Consider the following 17886-nt stretch of genomic DNA (forward strand, 5'->3'; position numbering starts at 1 on the left):
CCCCCCCCCCCCCCACACACACACACTCACACATACTCCCTCCCTCGTATTCTAACACACACCACAGCAACACACAGACAACACACTCTGTAAGACACTCGAATGCTATGAATTTCTAGCTATAAATTGGAATAGAACTTGTCAAGAAGGTGCACCATGCATACTGTATGCACTGAATTGATTTGTGTGCTGTTGTGTGTTGTGTGTGTGTGTGTTGTGTGTGTGTGTGTGTGTGTGTGTGTGTGTGTGTGTTGTTGTGTGTGTGTGTGTGTGTGTTGTGTGTGTGTGTGTGTGTGTGTGTGTGTGTGTGTGTTGTGTGTGTGTGTGTGTGTGTGTGTGTGTGTGGTGCAGGGCAGCCAGCCATATGCACTTGAAATTGTGTGCTGTTATGCGTTTGTGAGATAGCTGGCCCTCACATTGATGAGACAGAGATAGTGATATCGTAATAAATATTGTAGTTTTATTAAAAACACTTGCAGACATCCCAGCAGTCCACTCACACACAAAACATCATCCTCCATTTAAACAAACTGAAGCGCTTCAGGCAGCAGGCCCACAGGTGTGTGCAAGTGCAATCAGCTAATTAACAAAGCTTGAACGCAGTCAGCTCACACAATTAAAGGGGCATGTCACTCATTCTAACGTTTAAACCAACAGGTAAAGGTTGAGCTCATGAATAAAGATCAATAACTGGAAGGATGTGATAATTCATTGACAGTTTAGGACCTATATAAATAAATACACAATAAACCATGCATACAAAGCTACCCCTTCACGGTGTGTGCATGTAGGTATGCTAGGTGTGTCTGTGTGTTAGTGTGTCTGCCCTGTCATCAGCTCCTGAAAAGCAGATGAGAGAGGAGAGAAAGAAAGAGTGAAACAGAGAGAGAGAGAGCAGGGGGATAAATGTAGGGTCGGGATTTAAATGAGCAGAGAGAGTTGGTGGGGAGCAGGAAGAGCCAGAGGTATAGACGCAGAGACGGTCGTGAGTGGGAGGGCGGTGTGTGGGTGGCACAAAATCAAGTACATTTCTCCCAGCACTTACCAATATAACACCGCACAGCACAGCACATCACAGTTAGACAGACCCACAAATGCACAACCCAAACAACATAAACAGACAGGGTGACACAACAAGCATGAAATATGATGGAAGAGAGTGGTTGGATGTCCTTTCACTTGCATCTATAAGATCTGATATCTGCACAATGAACACTGTTAATGCTGTTGTTGAAGTGGCAGCATGTATGTCAGTCAGAGAGATAGTGTGTGTGGTGTGTGTGTGTGTGTGTGTGTGTGTGTGTGTGTGTTGTGTGTGTGTGTGTGTGTGTGTGTGTGTGTTGGTGTGTGTTGTGTGTGTGTGTGTGTGTGTGTGTGTGTGTGTGTGTGTGTGTGTGTGTGACTGCAGTACACTCTACAGGCATTCTGAACCTTTCTGTAGTCTCTCCCTCTCTCCTTTCATTCCTCCTCTCACTCTCTCCTGTCTCCCATCTCCCTCGTTCTCCCTTTCTCTCTCTTTCTCAGATTTTGAAGCATGTGGGGACAGCAGACTGGGATAAGGATTGATTGAATATGTCCGTAAACACACCAGCCAGCTGGTCTGCGCATGCTCTGAGGATGCAGCTGGGGATGCCGTCTGGGCCTGCAGCCTTGCGAGGGTTAACACGTTTAAATGTTTTACTCAAGTCAGCTGCAGTGAAGGAGAGTCCGCATGTTTTGGTAGCTGGCCGTGTCAGTGGCACTGTATTGTCCTCAAAGCGGGCAAAGAATTTGTTTAGTCTGTCTGGGAGCAAGACATCCTGGTCCGCGACGGGGCTGGTTTTCTTTTTGTAATCCGTGATTGACTGTAGACCCTGCCACATACCTCTTGTGTCTGAGCCGTTGAATTGCGACTCTACTTTGTCTCTATACTGACGCTTAGCTTGTTCGATTGCCTTGCGGAGGGAATAGCTACACTATTTGTATTCGGGCATGTTTCTGGTCACCTTACCCTGATTAAAAGCAGTGGTTCGCGCTAATTTGTGTGCTGTTATGCGTGTGTGAGATAGCTGGCCCTCACATTGATGAGACAGAGATAGTGATATCGTAATAAATATTGTAGTTTTATTAAAAACACTTGCAGACATCCCAGCAGTCCCACTCACACACAGAACATCATCCTCCATTTAAACAAACTGAAGCGCTTCAGGCAGCAGGCCACAGGTGTGTGCAAGTGCAATCAGCTAATTAACAAAGCCTGAACGCAGTCAGCTCACACAATTAAAGGGGCATGTCACTCATTCTAACGTTYAAACCAACAGGTAAAGGTTGAGCTCATGAATAAAGATCAATTAACTGGAAGGATGTGATAATTCATTGACAGTTTAGGATCCTATATAAATAAATACACAATAAATCCATGCATACAAAGCTACCCCTTCACGGTGTGTGCATGTAGGTATGCTAGGTGTGTCTGTGTGTTAGTGTGTCTGCCTTTTGCAGGAGCATCAGCTCCTGAAAAGCAGATGAGAGAGGGAGAGAAAGAGAAAGAAAGAGTGAAACAGAGAGAGAGAGAGCAGGGGGATAAATGTAGGGTCGGGATTTAAATGAGCAGAGAGAGATGGTGGGGAGCGGGAAGAGCCAGAGGTATAGACGCAGAGACGGTGGTGAGTGGGAGGGCGGTGTGTGGGTGGCACAAAATCAAGTACATTTCTCCCAGCACTTACCAATATAACACCGCACAGCACAGCACATCACAGTTAGACAGACCCACAAATGCACAACCCAAACAACATAACAAGACAGGGTGACACAACAAGCATGAAATATGATGGAAGAGAGTGGTTGGATGTCCTTTCACTTGCATCTATAAGATCTGATATCTGCACAATGAACACTGTTAATGCTGTTGTTGAAGTGGCAGCATGTATGTCAGTCAGAGAGATAGTGTGTGTGTGTGTGTGTGTGTGTGTGTGTGTGTGTGTGTGTGTGTGTGTGTTGTGTGTGTGTGTGTGTGTGTGTGTGTGTGTGTGTGACTGCAGTACACTCTACAGGCATTCTGAACCTTTCTGTAGTCTCTCCCTCTCTCCTTTCATTCCTCCTCTCACTCTCTCCTGTCTCCCATCTCCCTCGTTCTCCCTTTCTCTCTCTTTCTCAGATTTGGTGCGTGGGTTGAGGCAGCTAACTCTCTTAGAATAGCACTGCAGCTCTGTCTGTGTGTAAGAGAGAGAGATAGATGGAGAGAGAAAAAAATAGGTATAGTCCAATCTACACCTATTAGCCAATTCTGAAACTTCTACCTCCATCATCACTGGTTGCCGATGATACCATAATATCTTCCATTTCATCCTCTATTCTCTATCTATCTACATTGTTCTATCTCCATCACCACATTACTTATCATTTCAACTAACAACATCTATTCTCATGAAAAGGCATCCCAACCTGCATTTTCCAGCAGGATATACTAATCCAAAAGACTTGTCACGACTAAAGACGCAAAATAGAGTGAAACATCATGCAGTTATAATTCCTGTAATGTATCACCAGTATGCTAACACACCTACACGTAAAAATGACATATGCTGTAACATCAGAAGTTAGATATCTCTATAGTTATATCTCTATAGTTACCACTATATACTGTAAATTAGTCGCTATAGTTATATCTGTATAGATACCACTATATGCTGTAACATTGTAAGTTAGATATCTCTATAGTTACCACTATATACTGTAACATCAGAAGTTAGATGTCTCAATAGTTATATCTCTATAGTTACCACTATATACTGTAACATCAGAAGTTAGACGTCTCTATGGTTATATCTCTATAGTTACCACTATATGATGTAACATCGTAAGTTAGATAGAGCTTCAAATTCCTTGGTGTCCACATCAACAAAAACAAACAACAACACCAAGACAGTCGTGAAGAGGGCACGACAAAGCCTATGCCCCCTCAGGAAGCTAAAAAGATTTGGCATGGGTCCTGAGATCCTCAAAAGGTTCTACAGCTGCAACATCGAGAGCATCCTGGCCGATTGCATCACTGCCTGGTACAGCAATTGCTCGGCCTCCGACCGCAAGGCACTACAGAGGGTAGTGCGTACGACCCAGTACATCACTGGGGCAAAGCTGCCTGCCATCCAGGACCTCTACACCAGGCGGTGTCAGAGGAAGGCCCTAAAAATTGTCAAAGACCCCAGCCACAGACTGTTCTCTCTACTACCGCGTGGCAAGCAGTCCCGGAGTGCCAAGTCTAGGACAAAAAGGCTTCTCAACAGTTTTTACCCCCAAGCAATAAGACTCCTGAACAGGTAACCAAATGGTTACCCGGACTATTTGCATTGTGTGCCCTCCCAACCCCTCTTTTACGCTGCTGCTACTCTCTGTTTATCTTAAATGCATAGTCACTGTAACTATACATTCATGTACATACTACCTAAATTGGCCCGACCAACCAGTGCTCCCGCACATTGGCTAACCGGGCTATCTGCATTGTGTCCCACCACCCGCCAACCCCTCTTTTTACGCTTCTGCTACTCTCTGTTCATCATATATGCATAGTCACTTTAACGATACCTACATGTACATACTACCTCAATAAGCCTGACTAACAGGTGTCTGTATATAGCCTTGCTACTCTTTTTTCAAATGTCTTTTTACTGTTGTTTTAATTCTTTACTTACCTACACACACACACACACCTTTTTTTCTCTCGCACCATTGGTTAGAGCCTGTAAGTAAGCATTTCACTGTACCTGTTGTATTCGGCGCACGTGACAAATAAACTTTGATTTGATCTCTATAGTTATAACTATAGTTACCACTACATGCTGTAACATCATAAGGTAGATATTTCTATAGTTATATCTCTATAGTTATATCTCTATAGTTACCACTATATGCTGTAACATCAGAAGTTAGATATCTCTAGTTATATCTCTATAGTTACCACTATATGCAGTAACATAGTAAGTTAGATATCTCTATAGTTACCACTATATGCAGTAACATAGTAAGTTAGATATCTCTATAGTTAAATCTCTATAGTTACCACTATATGCAGTAACATAGTAAGTTAGATATCTCTATAGCTATATCTCTATAGTTACCACTACTGTAACATCGTAAGTTAAATATCTCAATAGTTACATCTCTACAGTTACCACTACATGCTGGAACATCGTAAGTTAGATATCTCTATAGTTATATCTCTATAGTTACCACTATATACTGTAATTACGTCTCTATTGTATTATATCTGTACAGTTCTACTGCAATATGCGAACACACAAGAAGTTAGATATCTCTAAGTCATATTCTCTTATAGTTACCACTATATACTGTAACATCTAAAGTTAGAGTATCTCTATAGTTATATCTCTATAGTTACCACTATTATGCTTGTAACATCGTAAGTTAGATGTCTCTATGATTATATCTCTATAGTTACCACTATTTACTGTAAGTTAATCTCTATAGTTATAATCTCTATACTGTAACATGCGTAAGTTAGATATCTCTATAGTTATATCTCTATAGTTACCACATATTTACTGTAAGTTAGTCTCTATAGTTATATCTCTATAGTTACCACAATATACTGTAACATCAGAAGTTAGATGTCTCTATAGTTATATCTCTATAGTTACCACTATATATTATATCGTAAGTTAGTCTCTATAGTTATATCTCTATAGTTACCACTATATACTGTAACATCCTAAGTTAGATGTCTCTATAGTTATATATATACAGTTACTACTATATACTGTAACATCTTAAGTTAGATGTCTCTATAGTTATATCTCTATAGTTACCACTATATACTGTAACATCTTAAGTTAGATGTCTCTATAGTTATATCTGTATAGTTCCACTATATACTGTAAGTTAGTCTTTATAGTTATATCTGTATAGTTACCACTATATACTGTAAGTTAGTCGTTATAGTTATATCTCTATATTACCACTATATACTGTTACAATCAGAAGTTAGATATCTCTACAGAGCACTATATCCTTTAACATCGTTAGACGTCTCTATAGTTTCTCTCTATTATTACCACTATATACTGTAACATCGTAAGTTAGATATCTCTATAGTTATATCTCTATAGTTACACTATATACTGTAAGTTAGTCCTTTATAGTTATATCTGTATAGTTACCACTTTTTACTGTAACATAGTAAGTAGTATTCTCTATAGTTATATCTCTATAGTTACCACTATATACTTTAACATCTAAAGTTAGATATCTCTATAGTTATATCTCTATAGTTACTACAATTATACTGTAACATAGTAAGTTAGATATCTCTATAGTTATATCTCTATAGTTACCACTATATACTGTAACATCTAAAGTTAGATATCTCTATAGTTATATCCTTATAGTTACTACTATATTACTGTAACATCGTAAGTTAGTTCTCTTATAGTTATATCTCTAATCATTACTATATACTGTAACATAGTAAGTAGATATCTCTATAGTTTATCTCTATATTAATTCACAGTACTACTATATACTGTAACATCTTAAGTTAGATATCTCTATAGTTATATCTATAGTTACATATATACTGTAACATCTAAAGTTATATCTCTATAGTTATATCTCTATAGTTACTACTATATACTGTAACATAGTAAGTTAGATATCTCTATAGTTGTATCTCTATAGTTATATCTCTACAGTTACTACTACTATACTGTAACAATCTTAAGTTAGTCTCTATAGTTATATCTCTATAGTTACCACTATACTGTAACATCTAAAGTTAGATATCTCTATAGTTATATCTCTATAGTTACTACTATATACTGTAACATCTTAAGTAGTTCTCTATAGTTATATCTCTATAGTTACAATATACTGTAACATAGTAAGTAGTATCTCTATAGTTATATCTCTATAGTTACTACTATATACTGTAACATCTAAAGTTAGATATCTCTATAGTTATATCTCTATAGTTAACTACAATATACTGTAACATAGTAAGTTAGATATCTCTATAGTTATATCTCTATAGTTACCACTATATACTGTATACATCCTAAGTTAGATATCTCTATAGTTATATCTCTATAGTTACCACTATATACTGTAACATCTAAAGTTAGATATCCTCTATAGTTATATCTCTATAGTTACTACTATATACTGTAACATCTTAAGTTAGTCTCTATAGTTATATCTCTATAGTTACAATATACTGTAACATAGTAAGTTAGATATCTCTTATAGTTATATCTCTATAGTTACACTATATACTGTAACATCTAAAGTTAGATACTCTATAGTTATATCTCTATAGTTACTACAATTACTGTAACATAGTAAGTTATATCTCTATAGTTATTCTCTATAGTTACCACTATATACTGTAACATCTAAAGTTAGATTATCTCTATAGTTATATCTCTCATAGTTACCACTATACTGTAACATCTAAGTTAGATATCTCTATAGTTATATCTCTATAGTTTACACTATATACTGTAACATCTTAAGTAGATATCTCTATAGTTATATCTCTATAGTTACCATATATACTGTAACATAGTAAGTTAGATATCTCTATAGTTGTATCTCTATAGTTACCACTATATACTGTAAGTTAGTCTCTATTGTTATATCTCTATAGTTACTACTATACAATCAGTGGCCAGTTCACGAAAATAGTTTGCCACTACAGATTGAGTCACATGGTAGTGGTGTGCTATATAAAGCAAGCATCGAGGCATTCAGTTACTGTTTGATTGAACGTTAGAATGGGCAAAATTAGCGACTTGAGCATGGTATTATTGTCAGTGCCAGGCGCGCGGTTTCGAGTGTCTCAGAAACAGCCGGCCTCCTGGGCTTTTCACACACGACAGTCTAGGGTTTACCGAGAATGTTGCGACAAACAAAAAGCATCCAGTATGTGGCAATCCTGTGGGCGAAAACAGCTTGTTGATGAGAGGTCGAAGGAGAATGGCAAGAATCGTGCAACAGGCAGGCCACAAACAGGCAAATAACGACGCAGTACAACAATGGTGTGCAGAATGGCATCTTGGAATGCACAACTCGTTGGTCCTTGTCACAGATGGGCTATTGCAGCAGACGACCACACCGGGTTCCACTCCTATCAGCTAAAAACAAGAAGAAGAAGTAGCGGCTCCACTGGGCACGTGATCAACAGCACTGGACAACGTAGGAGTGAGAAAACTTTGGCTGGTCCATCGAATCCCAGTTCCTGTTGCGTCATGCTGATGGCAGAGTCAGGATTTGGCGTAAGCAGTATGAGTCCATGGCCCCATCCTGCATGGACAGGCTGGTAGCGGTGGTGTAATGGCGTGGAAAATGTTTTCCTGGCACACGTTAGGTCCCTTGACACCAATTGAGCAATGTTTCCATGCCCCAAATAATTCAGGCTGTTCTGGAGGCAAAGGCGGTCCGACACAGTACTAGATGGGTGTACCTTAAACTGGCCACTGAGTTTATACTGTAAGATTGTAAGTTAGATTCCTCTCTATAGTTATGTATCTTCCTGACTAGAAGCATTGCAGTTGCATGAGGAGTGGGGGCAGAGGGCAAGGCTGTCTCACATACATTGTTGCATGCTAAAGGACGGGAGGAAAGGAGGGAGGGAGTGAGAGAATACATGGGAACAAAAAGTGAAGGACAAAACACTCGGTGCTGTGCAGATCAGAATGATGTATCCATGAGTTCCATGTCCACTGAAGGAAGGACATCATGACATGACACTAATCTCATTCAGAACAAACACACAGGACTAATCCTGCATGCCAYTGTATCACAGCAACAGCAKCTTGCTTATTGATTTATGATACTATAGTGTGAAGAAGATGTAACAAAACTTGTCCATCATGACTCATTGGTTTCAGATTGGTTTGATCCAATCTGGGTGTGGAGGGAAATATCTCCACACCCTGTGAAGAGCAACATGTTAAATGCTCACATTTGAACAACATTCCTTTAATATTCCATATTGAAAAACAATAGAGTCTAATATGCACCCTGCACAAAAAAATGGCTTTAGTTCTGATAAAAGTCCAGCAGAGAAGAAGTAGCCTAGTGCAAATCTGAAATGCCCATAGTGAGTTTAACTGCGCAATGAACCTGCCGCTGCTTGTGTACCCATATCTGGCTGTAACCGGTCTGTGTATGAATGGACTTCGGCACATCTATATATTTTACAGGTTAACAACTTGTAGCTCAGCCACTGCACGCATACATTATTGCATGTAGGTTACGGAGGTATGACTTGCATGTATCATTAMGCGTGCGTGGGTGTATAAGAACCCGAGTGTGTATACACTGACTGGCTGCGTGTGTGTAGTCTAATCACATATGAAGTATCAATGTATAAAAACTGTGTCAATGTGTATCAGCTGCGTCTTACAAGCGTGTTAAGTTGATTTCTGTGGCGCAGCTTTCAAATCAATATGTTTTGTTGCTGTATCCTATATTTATCCATATTGATAACAAATCACTTTGTGCCATATGTGGAACCCGAGGTAACGAGAAACACGAAGACAATTTAAACTATTACTGAGCATTTGTTTCATGACGTTCCTGTATAATTTTTTTAAAATATATTGCCATGTCTTACCTGCGCGTTCTGCCGTATAACAGCGGGGGAGACCGTGCGCACTGGATTGCTGCGATAAATTCGCTCTGGTTAGGCAATAACGACTGTCTTATAAACTGTTGAAGGAAGACTACTGTGACAAATCCTCCTCATTTTGTAGTCGATAAACTGCTGCCCAATGTTGTGTACCAGCATATCCGTCGACAATATGACATATCTGCACTATTTATACTAAACTCTTTTAGTTGACTCTATCGATGGAATAAACTATTATTAGAATAGCCTACAAGCTGTGCAATGGCAAGTTTATGGAAATATTGTCTAACTTTTCCTTTTGAAATACATTTTGTAACTAAACGATGTGCATAAATTCCATGTGTTGCACATATAATTGTCTGGTAAAAAAATCCGTAGAAGAAAACGCAAATCTAGCTATCCTACGAAACTCACTCTAGCGAGCAAGTGCAGCACAATAGGCATATCACACCGTCAAAAGGAAGGTCGACAGATTTTTTTTTTCCTGAATTAAACTACACATTTTTCCTCTGCAAATTTACGTTCCATTTATTCCAAGCTGATATAAGAGTTCCGTCAGAAATTCCGACCGACCCCGATCATACAACGCCTATGGGATTGTGCGACTGGTCTCACTAAGGTCCGTAAAGCTCAAGTGCGCTCCCATTGGTCGCTCGAACTGGTGTTGATGAGAGTTCTGTCCAGGGCTTTCGGATGCTGAATTCCAACCCATCCATGATGGTCTGTAATTGGCTTAAGGAAGTGATTATGGTTCCAATAGGATTGGTTCCAATACCAGAAAGACTGTATACAGAAGACATGAGCTATCCTTCTCAATGATGCACTGCAACTGCTATGCAGAGCCAGATTATGGACCATTATGGACGGCAAACGTGCCAGGGGCCCCGACTTCCAGGTGGCCCCCAAGATAGCATATGAACACGTCATAAGCAATGGCAAACTGTGTAGAATTTCAGGAAATCAGCTTTAAAACTGCAAAGTTTACTCTCAGCATAATGCCAAAATGTGTAGAATAGCAGGAAATTAGCTTTAAAACTGCAACATTTTCTCTCAGCCTCATGACAAAACCCCCTGGAGGTAGGTGCCCGGGGCCCAAAATGAGGTAGTCCAGCCTTGCTGCTCTACAGTGTCACAGGTGTTAGAAGAAAAAAATGAAGATGAAAATTGACAGCCATCAGTCGTCATGATGCTGCTGGTCATCAGATGATAAATGCACAAAAATACATCAAAATGGGGGCCTTTGATATTTTTCTGCCTTGATACATTCTCTCACTATCTTTTTTGTGTATGTCGGTATTAAAAGAGAGAGAGAGAGAGAGAGAGCGAGAGGGGTGCACCAACGGTTGCCACAGCAACTGTGTGATTATGTTGGTGGCAATTATGAAAGGGATGAAAACGGGGTGGGGGAAGAGGACAGGCGCAATCCAAAGCCAGAACACTGATGCGTGTGAGTGAATCTGTCAACCATGACGGATAGGCCTAAAATTTCAAAATGTGATAAGACGCTGATGTCTTCAAAGAAGTGAGAGAAGTTTGAATCCCTAATTCCATGTAGTGTGCATAACACATAAAGGTCTTTTTTTGTATGTGTTTCATTAGATTTCATAGAATAATGACTATGTTCATTTATTTTTGACAAAGCACATCATACTCCCAGAATACAATACTAGCTCTTGTAGCCTCTCAGCCAACAGTAAAGCCTGTCTCTTATACACATCTAGATGTGTATAAGAGACAGCTGTAGACAAGTTGAGGAGTGAGGTTGGGGGAGGTGCATCTGCGACAGCCAAAAGTCAGACACTGATGTGGTTTTCCTACAGCAAGGCTCAGTGTAACATCTGTCTCTTATACACATCTAGATGTGTATAAGAGACAGACCTTAAACAGCCCACTGTGGAGGAAAGTCGAAGTAGTGAAGTCGGGGGAGGTGCATCTGCGACAGCCAAAAGTCAGACACTGATGTGGTTTTCCTACAGCAAGGCTCAGTGTAACCTGTCTCTTATACACATCTAGATGTGTATAAGAGACAGGCTCACTGTAGACGAAAGTCGATGAGTGAAGTCTGTGACAGCCAAAAGTCAGACACTGATGTGGTTTTCCTACAGCAAGGCTCAGTGTAACATGGCAGTGTTGCCATTGCKTAGAAAAGTTGTTCTTTATAATGTGGAAATAAACACGTCTCCAGCCCCCATATCACACACTCACTAACTGAAAATATACAGTGGCAAGAAAAAGTATGTGAACCTTTTGGAATTACCTGGATTTCTGCATAAATTAGTCATAACATTTGATCTGATCTTCATCTTAGTCATAATAGACAAAACACAGCATGCTTAAAATAATAACACACAAATTATTGTATTTTTCTTGTCTATATTGAATACATAATTTAAACATTCACAGTGTAGGTTAGAAAAGGAGTCAGGAATCAACTAACCTGGAGTCCAATCAATGAGACGAGATTGGAGATGTTGGTTAGAGCTGCACTGCCATATAAAAAACAACTCACAAAATGTGAGTTTGCTATTCACAAGACGCATTGCCTGATGTGAACCATGCCTCAAACAAAAGAGATCTCAGAATTGTTGACTTGCATAAAGCTGGAAACGGTTACAAAAGTATCTCTAAAAGCCTTGATGTTCATCAGTCCATGGTAAGAAAAAATTGTCTATAAATGGAGAAAGTTCAGCACTGTTGCTACTCACCTTGGGAGTGGTCATCCTGCAAAGATAACTGCAAGAGCACAGTGCAGAATGCTCAATGAGGTTACGAAGGATCCTAGTGTCAGCTAAAGACTTACAGAAATCTCTGGAACATGCTAACATCTCTGTTGACGAGTCTACGATATGTAAAACACTAAACAAGAATGGTGTTCATGGGAGGACACCACAGAAGAAGCTACCACTGTCCAAAAAAAAACATTGCTGCACGTCTGAAGCTCGCAAAAGAGCATCTGGATGTTTCACAGCACTACTGGCAAAATATTCTGTGGATAGATTAAACTAAAGTTGAGTTGTTTGGAAGGAACACACAACATTTTGTGTGGAAAAAAAGGCACAGCACGCCAACATCAAAACCTCATCCCAACGGTAAAGTATGGTGGAGGGAGCATCATGTTTTGGGGCTGCTTTGCTGCCTCAGGGCCTGGACAACTTGCTATCATCGACGAAAAAATTATTTCCCAAGTTTATCAAGACATTTTGCAGGAGAATGTAAGGCTATCTGTCTGCCAATTGAAGCTCAACAGAAGTTGGGTGATGCAACAGGACAACGACCCAAAACACGGAAGTAAATCAACAACAGAATGGCTTCAACAGAAGAAAATACACCTTCTGGAGTGGTCCTGACTTCAACCCGATTTAAAATACTGTGGCATGACCTCGAGAGCGGATCACACCAAACACATTGCTAAAATGAAACAGTTTTGTAAAGATGAATGGTCCAAAATTCTTCCTGACCATTGTGCAGGTCTGATCCACAACAACAGAAAACATTTGATTGAGTTTATTACTGCAGAGGGTCAACCAGTTATTAAATGCAAGGGTTCACATTCTTTTTCCACCCTACACTGTGAATGTTTACACGGTGTGTTCAATAAAGACATAAAAACGTATAATTGTGTGTTATTAGTTTAAGGAGATTTTGTTTGTTTATTGTTGTGACCTAGATGAAGATCAGATCAAATTTTATGACCAATTTATGCAGAAATCCAGGTAATTCCAAAGGGTTCACATACTTTTTCTTGCCACTATGTGTGCACATTTTACGATCAATTGGCAAAGGAGAGCCTCAAATATCACATTCATTTGTACATATCCACTGTATACATGAATTGCGGCAAAGTTGGTTCCTGTTTCAGTCATGTCTTTGGTCACATTGGTGTGGGTCATATAAAAAAAAACGAATGATTGGTTGACAATAGAGCCTCCCACAATGCAGGTGATGGCTACAGGATGAAGTTGGTGAAGAGCACCTGCAGAAACTTACTGTCGACTGCAGTCAAACCTTCATGACCTTTGTTCACATGATTTATGTAAAGTTGGGCACGTTCAAGTGGATCACTTTGTCAAATCGTGACCATCGTTGGTCACTACCATTTAAAGTATGTTGCATTATAGTTATAAAAATTGTCCGCCTTTCACCTACATGTCAACTGCACGAACCTTACAAAAATCATGTGATCAAACGTCATGCAGTTTCTGAAGAAGTCGCCGCAGGTGCTTCTCATCACCTGCACCATGCAGCCATCACCCCACACCATGCAGCCATCACCTGTATAGTGGGAGGCACTATTTGTCAACCAATCATTAGGGTGTTTTTGAATGACCCACGCGAACGTGACCAGACATTACCAACTTGCCACGATTCTAAAGCTCCAGGGGTTACAACTGAAAGTGATATGAGACTTTCTAATCATTTAAATGTACACACATTATGTTTTCAGTTTGTGAGTGTGTGATAAACTTTTACATTTATTCTTTAGAACTTTTGCAAAAAGCAGCTATGTTGGCACTGCCATGTTGATCTGAGCCTTGCTGTTGGAAAACCACTAGTGTCTGACTTTCGGCTGTTGCAGATGCACCTCCACAGACTTCACCCAAGGACTTTCGTCTAGTCGGCTTCGTTAGGCTTACCGCCCGAACACACCCATTTTCTAGGCAGTGGCTGTCGATAAGACTTTTCTGGACCTCTCTTCTCCTCGCTTGTTTTTGCAGACATTGTTTCAGCTTTGATCTAACTTTATCTAAATGAGAACCAGTCGCAACAGTAGCCTGTTCTTTATTTGTAAAGCCAAGACTGTGTGTGAAGTAGAGAATTTCACACGAGCAAAAGCTTCGGGACATTTAGCTGTTGGGAAGTTGGATCCGCAGCCACTCCGTATTTTCTATCCCCATAATCGTCAAGGTGGTAGGGTACTCTGATAGACGGTTGAATCAACCTTTCCACTGAGGGGGACTAGAAGGTGAAAAACCTTTCTAAACAGGGGGGTTTCCTAGCGTCACCTCCAGCCCAACACCCAGGTGTCTGAGGGCAATACCAGGATGTCAGACATATTTCCAACCAGATGGGTAGCTGGTTGCTCTGCATGCTGCTCACTGCAGCCACGCCAGAGGAAGGAGCCCTTCATTACGTACATCAACTGACAGCCTGCTTGCTGGGGGCACATTCCACTAGACTAAACAGGTGTGTATGGAATTCATGACACAATGGGTGGAGCTCAACAGTGTAGTGGCTCCCTCCAACTCATTTCCCCTGTTGCTTTTCACCCATCCCGTGTTCTCAGACCTTTACAGATGAAGAGGAAATTAATCCTGTTTATACTATGAAATATGCCCCAGATAGACAACCTACATTGGGGGCTCTCTAAAAATCTGATTTCTCCCTTCCCTGTCATTATACTACTGTACCACAGAGAGCAATGCTATTCACACCATATAACATGTTCAATATCTTACCAACACTGAAGAAAGAACTAAATGATACATTTGTCCAAATTTTCCTAATTTATTAATTTAAATAACTTAAAATGGACACAAAAATACCCACCCGTTAAGTTTCGCACAATGACTGTTTCCCAGGCACCTTCTCCCACCAAAGTAAAAGACAACTGTTGATTGTTTCCCTGGGAAATGTAGGAGCCAACATGCATTTAGAACGGAGGGAGAAAACATGCCCAGGAAACCCAGCCAGAGGAGACGATCAACTGGGGAGTTCCTTTCTATCAAATCTGTTGAGGCTTCCCTATTGACCATTACATAGTTTTTTTCCAATTCTGGCCCATATGGGAACAGGATAGGAGCTGGATAGTGCATACGACTGGAGCAGGTATTTGATCCATACAAATCAAATGAAAAACATTTTACAATAAAAGGTTCACAAGTACACTATTGGCAAATTAGTACTAAAGACCAGAAGATGTGCCGCTATGACCATTAAATAAATATCCATAATTATATATGGGATATAATTAAATCAATGATATGCAACAATCCTGCACCCTAACCTAATCCTGTATGGACAATAACCTACTTCATACACGCACCAAGACATCTGAATATAGACATGTTCACTTTAAAACCACTCTTGCAAATACTGGACAATGAATAAACATGACAATTTTGTAAAAAATGCAAAAACAGAATAGTCATACATGGGGATAAACATTTACAAAAAAATAGGGGTGAAATCATTTTTAAAAGTAATAATCAGACCAAATGTTGCTCCCTTCGTGTCCATCTCATTTCGACCACTACTAGACAAACATTTTCTAGGAAAACTTCTCATTGTTGCTTCCTCATTTGACTACCCAATGAATGACCATCTCATCATGTTGCGTTTCACTCTATGAATCAAAAACATTGCATATCTTCTAATAAGTCCTCTACCCTGACTCCCTTCCGACAACCTGATCTCGTATAAGGTAACTCAACTCAAATATGACAAAAACATTCACCAGTTTCCCAACACGAGGCTAGCTGGGCAGTACACAGTACATTTCAGCAACAGAAGCCATGTCAAGAAGGGGGTGGGGTGAAGAGGAATTTCCTGTTTCTGCAAATATCTAAGACATTTTGTTTAGTGAAACACTGAACAGAAAGAAGCCTAATTTCGAGATAGGGGGAGATGAGTAGACTGTAAGCTCAAACAGTCTAGCTACTGTATGAACCACACAATCACTAAGTGCTGTGTAATGAAACACAATAACTTTCTCAGATCCCTGACAGCGAGGAACCAATGGAGAGAAAACACACATCAGCGGTGAACCATTTGAATTCAGTCAACTTTTTCCAACATCCCTTTGTTTAAAGCAAACCTTTCCATACATGTTTTCCCATGTGCCATGTTCCCTAAAATGACAAAAACATTCAGGAGATAAAGGGTGCTCAACGTTGCCTCCCATTTTGCATACCCACCCAACACAAGAAATGAATTAAATAAATAGTCCTGACAACCCTGTTTGCAAAGCTTTTTAAAAATATATCAAATCTCAACCGTTTATCCTTTTTCCAGTGATGTCCGAAACATGGATGTTCATTGTGCTGGTGGGGGTAATGGCAAAAGGGGGTCAAAATTTGAGGTCACCTTTATCTTTTGGCATTTCAGGATCAAAAACTCATTTTTCTGAGCTTCTTATCATATCTAGACAAATTATGTACGGGAGGTTTCATCAAATAAAAAGGGTGCTGTCAAAAAGTAATTGATATGCAAATGGATTTATCCACAGGGGATTGGAGAATATAATTGGCAATAAGGAATGACAGTGGATATCCAGATGCATGTAGTACAAAAGGGACAGTAGCAGAGTCCCAGGGGTCAATATGAAGAGTCTGGGAGAGGGGAACAATATTCCCGTAAGCACACACACACACACACACAGAGAGAGAAGACTCCAAGCAGCATTCCGAGTCGTCTCAACGCTCGCTTTTATCAGTTTTCTCTCCTACAACATTACTATTGCTACTACTCTAACTACTGGGCTGGAGGTAGTACTTGCTTCATTGGCTCCCGTTACATAGTAGCAAGGGGGCAACCCGCTGGCCCCACGGCCCTCGGTTTGGTAGGGGTCCCCTGCATGTTTTTTGGGCTGGGGGCCATTCGGCGGGGTCCTGGGCACCCCCGACGTCCCCTCGTGCCCCCCCATGGCATGGATCTCAGTCAGGAGGCGAGCACGGGACGGCATACTCTGTATAGTCCTCCAGGAACAGACGCCCCGCCTCCTCGTTGAGAGCCGACTCAGGTTTGGGATGGATCATTAAGGCACTTGATAGTCCTGAGGGGAGAAGAGCCCGAATGACACCAGTGAGTTCTCAGGGTCAATTTCAGGTTTTCCTTGAACCACTAAACAAAATGTTTAAGAAATAATAAAATGCAGCGCAGATACCAATATTTCTTTCACACCATTGCTATGTTTGGATTATTAAGTAGCAAACCCATAAGAGATGCTTGAATGTTTTCTTACCAGTAAATTCATGTATGAGTCCCTCAGCTCTGCCCTCCAGTCTCTTCAAGGACGTTGACCACAGATTTCTCCCTTGTGGCCGACCTTAGGGTGGAAGATCTTTGGTTAGGGAAGTAAGGCCCTTCGGTGGTGCCAGCAGGGAAGTCCTTTCCCCAGGACCAGGCGCATCCGGAAAACACCCCCGGCAACGGGGTTCCCTTCTATTGAAGCATCAATAAATAAACCACGTCAAGCAGGGGTTCGACATTAGCGGTTGTCCAGGCCAGGTAAACTGAACAGTCCGGTAAGATGGAATCTGCCT

At 40.5% G+C, this 17886-nt stretch overlaps 1 protein-coding gene across 2 annotated transcripts in view; it reads right to left on the minus strand.

Annotated features, from left to right (window-relative positions):
• Nucleotides 1-17886, minus strand: part of LOC112071217 (uncharacterized) — a 41454-nt gene that overhangs the window by 14034 nt on the left and 9534 nt on the right. The window contains exon 1 of one of the 2 annotated variants that reach the window (XM_024138670.2): nt 9611-10195. The exons of the other annotated variant lie outside the window; for it this stretch is intronic. The gene's annotated coding sequence lies outside the window, so the exon portion shown is untranslated. Of the gene's footprint in view, nt 1-9610; nt 10196-17886 lie in introns of those variants that run through there. 2 annotated transcript variants of the gene reach the window in all.

The sequence above is a fragment of the Salvelinus sp. IW2-2015 genome, unplaced genomic scaffold, assembly GCF_002910315.2.
Source record: "Salvelinus sp. IW2-2015 unplaced genomic scaffold, ASM291031v2 Un_scaffold1547, whole genome shotgun sequence".
Taxonomy (NCBI): domain Eukaryota; kingdom Metazoa; phylum Chordata; class Actinopteri; order Salmoniformes; family Salmonidae; genus Salvelinus; species Salvelinus sp. IW2-2015.